This window comes from Theropithecus gelada, chromosome 15 (genome assembly GCF_003255815.1).
Source record: "Theropithecus gelada isolate Dixy chromosome 15, Tgel_1.0, whole genome shotgun sequence".
Classification (NCBI taxonomy): domain Eukaryota; kingdom Metazoa; phylum Chordata; class Mammalia; order Primates; family Cercopithecidae; genus Theropithecus; species Theropithecus gelada.
Genome location: NC_037683.1, coordinates 16737818 through 16747411, shown reverse-complemented (window position 1 = coordinate 16747411; position 9594 = coordinate 16737818).

Sequence of the window (9594 nt, the reverse complement as noted above, 5' to 3'; positions counted from 1 at the left end):
GATAGACATTGGAGAGAAGATTTCTGAGGAGCTACTTTGTGAGGTGTGCATTCCACTGGCACAGTTAAACTTTTCTTCTCATAGAGGATTGGGGAATCCCTTTTGGAGAAAACGCTACAAGGGGACATTCAGGTGTATATGGATGGCTATGGTGAAAAAGGAAGTATCCTCAGACAAAAACTGGAAAGAAGCATTCTCTGAAACTGCTTTGTGATAGATATCTATTCATCTCACATACATAAATCTTTCTTGCTATTACACAGTTTTGAAACTGCACCATTGACGAATTCGAGAAGGGAGATCCAGGAGCACATTCAGGCCTGTGGGGAAATAGGAAATCTCTCCTGATAAAAACTGGAGAGATCCTTTCTGTGAAACTGCTCTGTGATGTGTGTATTTGACTCAGGGAGTTATACCTCTTTTCTCATAAGGCAGTGTTTGAACACTGTTCCTGTAAAACCGAAAAAGTGATATTTTGCAGCTCATTGAAGACTATGGTGAAAAGAGAAATATCCTGAAATAAAACGCAGAAAGAATCGTTTAGAGAAACTGTTCTCTGACTTGTGCATTCATTTCAGCGTGTTAAAGCTTACACTATATTGCCCACTTTGAAAACTCTGTCTTTAAGGAACCTGTGAAGGGATATTAAGTGGTGCCTGGAGGTTTGTGGTGAGAAAGGAAACATCTTCCGATGAAAACAGGAGAGAAGCTTTCGGAGCAACTGCTTTGCGATGTGTGTATTCATCTGATAGACTTAAATCATTCTTTGGATAGAGCAGTCTGAAGTCACTCTTTCTGTGGAACCTGAGAAAACATTTAGGAATGCTCTTAAGAATGTATTGAAAAAGTGATATCCTCCGATATAAGCCAAAAGTAAACTTTCTGTGAAACTGCTCTGGGTCACGTGAATTCCACTCACACAGTTAAGCTTCTGTTTTTATTGAGCAGTATTCTAAGACTGTTTTAGGTTACACACCTAAGGGATACTCGGGATCGCTTTGAGGCTTATGGTGAAAATGGAAATATCTTCAGATAGATACTGGAGAAATGATTTCTTAGAAGCTTTGTTGTGACGTGTGCATTCCACTCACAGAGTTATACCTTTCTTCTCATAGAGGACTAAGAAATCCTGTTTGGAGAAAACACCACCAGGGGACATTCAGGACTATATGGAAGGACTATGGTGAAAAAGGAAGTATTCTCAGACAAAAACTGGAAAGAGCCTTTCTGTGAATTGCATTGTGATAGATATGTCTATTCATCTTACATAGATGAAACCTTCTTTCAATATGCACTTATGAAACTCGTCATTCGCAAAGGGACATTCGGGAGCACATTCAGGCATGTGGAGATATCTTCAGATAAAAACTGGAGAGAAGTTTTCTGAGAAACTGCGTTGTGATGTGTGCATTCCACTCAGGGAGTTATACTTCTTTTCTCGTAAGGCAGTGTTTGAACACTGTTCCTGTAAAATGGAAAAAGTGATATTTTGCAGTGCATTGAAGACTATGGCAAAAAGAGAAATATCCTGAAATAAAACCCAGAAAGAAGTGTTCCAAGAAACCTGCTCTCTGACGTCTGCATTCATTCCAGAGAGTTGAAGCTTACACTATGTTGCCCAGTTTGGAAACTCTGTCTTTGAGGAATATGTGAAGGGATATTAAGTGGTGCCTGGAGGCTTGTGGTGAGAAAGGAAACGTCTTGTGATGAAAACTGGAGAGAAGATTTTGAAGTAACTGCTTTGTGATGTGTGTATTCATCTGATAGTGTTAAATCATTCTTTGGATTGAGCAGATTGAAATCACTGTTTCTGTGGAACCTGAGAAATGACGTTTGGGAACGCTCTTAAGAATATGCTGAGAAAGAAATACCCTCTGATAAAAACGAGAAGGAAACCATCTGTGAAACTTCTGTAGGTCACGTGCATTAAACTCGCACATTTAAGCTTCTGTTTTCATTGACCCGTATTCTAACACTATTTTGGGTTAGTCAGCTAAGGGATACTCAGGAGCGCTTTGAGGATTACGGTCAAAATGGAAATAACTTCAGATAGATACTGGAGAGAAGATTTCCATGGAGCCGTTTGTTACATGTGCATTCCACTCACACAATTACACCATTCTTCTCATAGAGGAATGGGGAATCCCGTTTGGAGAATAAGCTACGGGATATTTGGGAGTATATGGACGGCTATGGTGGAAAAGCAAGTATCATCAGACAAAAACTGGAAAGAAGCTTTCGGTGAAACTGCTTTGTGAAAGATATGTCTATTAATCTCACATAGATAAAACTTTCTTTCTATTACGCAGTTTTGAAACTGTGTCATGGACAGATTTGCGAAGGGACATTCGGGAGCACATTCACGCTAGAGGTTAAATAGGAGATATCTTCAGACAAAAATTGGAGAGAAGCTTTCTGAGAAACTGCGTTGTGATGTGTGCATTCCACAGGCCGTTATAACTTTTTTCTCATAAGGCAGTGTTTGAGCACTATTCCTGTAAAACTGAAAAAGTGATATTTTGCAACGCATTGAAGACTATGGCAAAAAGTGAAATATCTGGAAATAAAAACCAGAAAGAAACGTTCCAAGAAACTGCTCTATGGCGTGTGCATTCATTTCAGAGAATTAAACCTTACACTACGTTGCCCAGTTTGGAAACTCTGTCTTTGAGGAAACTGGGAAGGGATAATAAGTGCCGCCGAGAGGCTTGTGGTGTGAAAGGAAACGTCTTCCAATAAGAAGTGGAAAGAAGCTTTTGAAGCAACTGCTTTGTGATGTCTGTATTCATCTCATAGCGTTAAATCATTCTTTGGATTGAGCAGTCTGAAATCACTGTTTCTGTGGAACCTGAGAAAGGACATTTGGGAACCCTCTTAAGTATATACTGAAAAAGTAATACCCTCTGATAAAAACCAGAAGGAAACTTTCTGTGAAACTGCTCTAGGTCACGTGAATTCCATTCCCACAGTTAAACTTCTCTTTTCATTGAACAGTATTCTAACACTGTTTTAGGTTAGTAAACTAAGGGATACTCGGGAGCCCTTTGAGGCTTACGGTGAAAACGGAAATATCTTCAGATAGATACTGGAGAGAAGATTTCCGAGGAAATGCTTTATGACGTGTACATTACACTTGTCATAGTTTTGATACTGCATCATAGATGGATTGATACTCGTCATAGACGGATTCGTGAAGGGACATTCGGAGACACATTCAGGCCTGTTGGGAAATACGAAATATCTTCTGTTAAATACTGGAGAGAAGCTTTCCAAGAGGCTGCTTTGTGATGTGTGCATTCCACTCAGGGAATTATACCTCTTTTCTCATGAGGCAGTGTTCGAACACTGTTCCTGTAAAGCTAAAAATGTGATATTTTGCAACGCATTGAAGACTATGGTGAAAAGTGAAATATGTGGAAATAAAACCCAGAAAGAAGCATTCCAAGAATCGGCTCTCTGATGAGTGCATTCATTTCAGGTTGTTAAAGCTTACACTACGTTGGCCAGTATGGAAACTCTGTCTTTGAGGAATCTGTGAAGGGATATTAAGTGGCGTGTGGACTCTTCCAGTGAGAAAGGAAATGTCTTTGGATGAAAACTGGAGAGAAGCTTTCGCAGCAACTGCTTTGTGTTGTGTGTATTCATCTCATAGACTTGAATCATTCTTTGTATTGAGCAGTTTGAAATCACTGTTTCTGTGGAACCTGAGAAAGGACATTTGGGAATGCTCTTAAGAATATGCTGAAAAAGACATAACCTCCATTAAAAACCAGAAGGAAACTTTCTGTGAAACTGCTGTATCACCTGAAGTCCACTAGCACTGTTAAGCTTCTGTTTTCATTGGGCATTATTCTAACACTGTTTTAGGTTAGTCAGCTAAGGGACACTTGGGAACACTTTGAGGCTTGCAGTGAAAACGGAAATATCTTCAGATAGATACTGGAGAGAAGATTTCTGAGGAGGTGCTTTTGACGTGTACATTCCACTCACAGAATGAAATCTTTCTTCTCATAGAGGATTGGGGAATCCCGTTTGGAGAAAACGCTACCAGGGAACATTCAGGAGTATATGGATGGCTATGTTGAGAAAACAAGTATCCTCAGACAAAAACTGGAAAGAAGCATTCTCTCACACTGCTTTGTAATAGATATATGTATTCATCTCACTTAGATAAATCTTTCTTTCTATTACGCAGTTTTGAAACTGCATCATGGATGGATTCCCGAAGGGACCTTCGGGAGCGCATTAAGTCTTGTAGGGAAATAGGTAATATCTCCAGATAAAAACTGGAGAGAAGCTTTCGGAGAAATCGCTTTGTGATGTGTGCATTCCACCCAGAGAGTTATACCTCTTTTGTCATTAGGCAGTGTTTGAACACTGTTCCTGTAAAACTGAAAAAGGGATATTTTGCAGCACTTTGAAGAATAAAGTGAAAAGTGAAATATCTGGGAATAAAACCCAGAAAGCAACGTTCCAAGAAACATCTCTCTGGTGTGTGCATTCATTTCAGAGAGTTAAAGTTGACACTACGTTGCCCAGTTTGGAAACTCTCTCTCTGAGTAATCTGTGAAAGGATATTAAGTGGCGCCCGGATGCTTGCGGTGAGAAAGGAAACCTCTTCCAATGAAAACTGGAGAGAACATTCGAGAGCAGCTGCTTTGTGGTGTGTGTATTCGTCTCATGGAGTTATATACTTCTTTGGATTGAGTAGTTTGAAATCACTGTTTCTGTGGAAGCTGAGAAAGGACATTTGGGAATGCTCTTAAGCATATGCTGAAAAAGAAATACCTTCCGATAAAAACCAGAAGAAAACTTTCTGTGAAACTGCTCTAGGTCACAAGAAATCCACTCACACAGTTAAGTTTCTGTTTTCATTGATCAGTATTCTAACACTCTTTTAGGTTAGTCAGATAAGGGATACTCGGGAGCACTTTGAGGCTTTTCATGAAAATGGAAATATCTTCAGACAGATACTGGAGAGAAGATTTCCAAGGAGCTGCTTTTTGACATGTGCATTCCACCCACAGAGTTATACTTTTCCTGACTTAAAGGACTGGGGAATCCTGTTTGGAGAAAATGCTATCAGGGTCATTCAGGAGTTTATGAACAACTATGGTGAAAAAGGGAGTATCCTCAGAAAAAAAAGGGAAAGAAGCTTTCTGTGAATCTGATTTGTGATAGATATGTCTATTCATCTCACATAGATAAAACTTCTCAACAGGCAGTTTTGAAACTGCGTCATGGACGGATTTGTTAAGGGACATTCGGGAGCACATTCAGGCCTGTGGGGAAAAGGAGATATCTTCAGATAAAAAATGGAGAGAAGTTTTCTGAGAAACTGCGTTGTGATTTGTGCATTCCACTCAGGGACTTATAGCTCTTTTCTCATAAGGCAGTGTTTGATCACTGTTCCTGTAAAACTGAAAAAGTGATAATTTGCAGTGCATTGAAGACTATGGCGAAAAGAGAAATATCCTGGAATAAAACCCAGAAAGAAACATTCCAAGAAACTGCGCTCTGACTGGTGCATTCATTTCAGAGAGTTAAAGCTTACACTACGTTGGCTAGTTTGGAAACTCTGTCTTTGAGGAATCTGGGAAGGGATATTAAGTGGCACCTGGAGGCTTGGGGTGAGAAAGAAAACGTCTTCCAATGAAAACTGGAGAGAAACTTTCAGAACAACTGCTTTGTGATGTGTGTATTCATCTCATAGAGTTAAATCATCCTTTGGATTGAGCAGTTTGAAATCAGTGTTTCTGTGGAACTTGAGAAAGGACTTTTGGGAATTATCTTAAGGATATGATGAAAAAGAAATACCCTCTGATAAAAACCAGAAGGAAACTTTCTGTGAAACTGCTCTAGGTCTCGTGAATTCCACTCACACAGTTAAGCTTCTGTTTTTATTGAGCAGTATTCTAACACTGTTTTAGATTAGTCAGCTAAGGGATTCTCAGGAGCACTTTGAGGCTTACGATGATAACAGAAAAAAGTTCAGATAGATACTGGAGAGATGATTTCTGAGGAGTTGTTTTGTGACACGTGCATTCCACTCACAGAATTAAACTTTTATTCTCATAGAGGATTGGGGAATCCTGTTTGGATAAAATGCTACCAGGGGACATTAGGGAGTACACGGACGGCTATGGTGAAAAAGAAAGTATCCTCAGATGAAAACTGGAAAGAACATTTCTGTTAAACTGTTTTGTGATAGATACGTCTATTGATCTCACATAGATAAAGCTTTCTTTCTATTACGCAGTTTTGAGATTGCGTCCTGGACGAATTCGCGAAGGGACATTTGGGAGCACATTCACGCCTGTGGGGAAATAGGAGATATCTTCAGATAAGAACTGGAGAGAAGCTTTCTGAGAAACTGCTTTGTGATGTGTTCATTTCACTCAGGGAGTTATACCTTTTTCCTCATAAGTCAGTGTTTGAACACTATTCCTGTAAAACTGAAAAAGTGATATTTTGCAGTGCTTTGAAGACTATGGCGAAAAGGGAAATATCCTGAAATAAAACCCAGAAAGAATCGTTCCCAGAAACTTATCTCTGAAGTGTGCATTCATTTCAGAGAGTTAAAGTTTACAATACGTTGCCCCGTTTGGAAACTCTGTCTTTGAGGGATCTGTGAAGAGATATTTAGTGGTGCCCGGAGGCTTGTGGTGAGAAAGGAAATGTCTTCCAATGGAAACTGTAGAAAAGCTTTCGAGCAACGGCTTTGTCATGTGTGTATTCATCTGATAGTGTTAAATCATTCTTTGGATTGAGCAGTTTGAAATCACTGTTTCTGTGGAACCTGAGATAGGATATTTGGGAACGCTCTTAAGAATATACTGAAAAAGACATAACCTCCAACAAAAACCAGAAGGAAACATTCTGTGAAACTACTCTAGGTCAAGTGAATTCCACTACAACAGCTAAGGTTCTGTTTTCATTGAGCACTATTCTAACACTGGTTTAGGTTAGTCAGCTAAGGGACATTCGGGAGCGCTTTGAGGCTTACGGTGAAAACGGAAATATCTTCAGATAGATACTGGAGAGATTTCCGAAGAGCTGCTTTGTTACGTGTAAATTCCACTCACAGAGTGAAACCATTATTCTCTTAGTGGATTGGTGAATCCCATTTTGAGAAAAAGCTACTAGAGGATAATCAGGACTGTATGGATGGCTATCGTGAAAAAGAAATTTCCTCAGAAAACATCTCAAAAGAAGCTTTCTGTGAAACTGCTTTGTGATGGATATGTCTATTCATCTCACATAGATAAAACTTTCTTTCTATTACACAGTTTTGAAACTGCGTCATGGATGGATTCAAGAAGGGACATTCGGGAGCACATTCAGGCCTGTGGGGAAATATAAAATATCTTCTGATAAATACTGGAGAAAAGCTTTCTGAGAAACTGCTTTTTGATGTGTGCATTCCATTCAGGGAGTTATACCTCTTTTCTCATAAGGCAGTGTTCGAACACTCTTCCTGTAAAACTGGAAAGGTGATATTTTGCAGTGCATTGAAGTTTATGGTGAAAAGTGAAATGTCCAGAAATAAATCCCAGAAAGAAGTGTTCAGAGAAACTGTGCTCTGACGTGTGCTTTCATTTCAGAGAGTTAAAGCTGACACTATGTTACCCAGTTTGGAAACTTTGTCTTTGAGGAATCTGTGAAGGGATATTAAATGGCGCCCGGAGGCCTGTGGTGAAAAAGGAAATATCTTCCGGTGAAAACTGGAGAGAAGCTTTCGGAGAAACTGCTCTGTGGTGTGTGTGTTCATCTCATAGGGTTGAATAATTATTTGGATTGAGCAGTTTGAAATCACTTTCTGTGGAACCTGAGAAAAGACATTTTTGAATGCTCTTAAGAATATGCTGAAAAAGTAATACCCTCCAAAAAAAACCAGAAGGAACCTTTTGGTGAAACTGCTCTATGTCACGTGAATTCCTCTCTCACAGTTAAGCTTCTGTTTTCATGAAGCAGTATTCTAACATTGTTTCAGGTTAGACAGCTAAGGGATACTCAGGTGCGCTTTGAGGCTTATGGTGAAAACGGAAATATCTTCAGATAGATACTGGAGAGAAGATTTCCAAGGAGCTACTTTGTGACGTGTGCATTCCACTCACAGCATGAAACCTTTCTTCTCATAGAGGATTGGGGAATCACATTTGGAGAAAACGTTACCAGGGGACATTTGGGAGTACATGGACGTCTATGGTGAAAAAGGAAGTATCCTCAGACAAAAACTGGAAATAAGCGTTCTCTGAAACTGCTTTGTGATAGATATGTGTATTCATCTCACATAGAAATAACTTTTTTTCTATTTCGCAGCTTTGAAACTGCATCATAGACAGATTCAAGAAGGGACATTAGGTAGCACATTCAGGACTGTGGGGAGATAGGAAATATCTCCAGATAAAAACTGGATTAAAGCTTTCTGAGAAACTGCTTTGTTATGTGTTCATTCCACTTAGGGAATTATACCTCTTTTCTCATAAGGTAGTGTTGGAACACTGTTCCTGTAAAAGTGAAAAGGTGATATTTTGCAGCGCATTGAAGACTATAGTGAAAAGCGAAATATTCTGAAATAAAACAGAGAAAGAAGTGCTCCAAGAAACTGTTCTCTGACGTGTACATTCATTTCAGAGGATTAAAGCATACACTACATTGCCCAGTTTTTAAACTCTGTCTTTGAGGAATCTGTGATGGGATATTAAGTGGCACACAGAGGCTTGTGTTGAGAAAGGAAACGTCTTTCGAAGAAAACTGGAGAGAAGCTTTCGGAGCAACTACTTTGTGATGCATGCATTCATCTCATAGAGTTACATCATTCTTTGGATTGAGCAGTTTGAAATCACTGTTTCTGTGGAACCTGAGAAAGGACATTTGGGAGCGCTCTTAAGAATATGCTGAAAAAGTAATACCCTCCCATAAAAAACCAGAGGGAAACTTTCTGTGAAACTGTTCTATGGCACGTGAAGTTGACTCGTACAGTTAAGCTTCTGTTTTCATTGAGCAATATTCCAACACTGTTTTAGGTTAGTCAGCTAAAGGATAATCGGGAGTAGTTAAAGGCTTATGGTGAAAACGGAAATACCTTCAGATAGATACTGGAGAGAAGATATCCGAGGAGCTGCTTTGTGACATGTGCATTGCAGTCACAGAGTTATACCTTCCTTCTCATAGAGGATTGGGGAATCCAGTTTGAAGAAAACGCTACTAGGGGACATTCCGGAGTATATGGATGGCTATGGTGAAAAAGTAAGTATTTCCAGACCAAAACTGAAAAGAAGCTTTCTGTTAAACTGCTTTGTGATAGACATGTCTATTCATCTCACATAGAAAATACTTTCTTTCTATTTCACAATTTTGAAACTCCATCATATACAGATTCATGAAGGGGCATTCTGGAGCACATTCATGCCTGTGGGGTAGTAGGAGATATCTTCAGATAAAAAGTGGAGAGAAGAGGGGCGGAGCAAGATGGCCGAATAGGAGCAGCTCCAGTCTTCAACTCCCAGCGCCAGCGACACAGAAGACCGGTGATTTCGGCATTTTCAACTGAGGTACTGGGTTCATCTCACTGGGGAGTGCCGGACGATC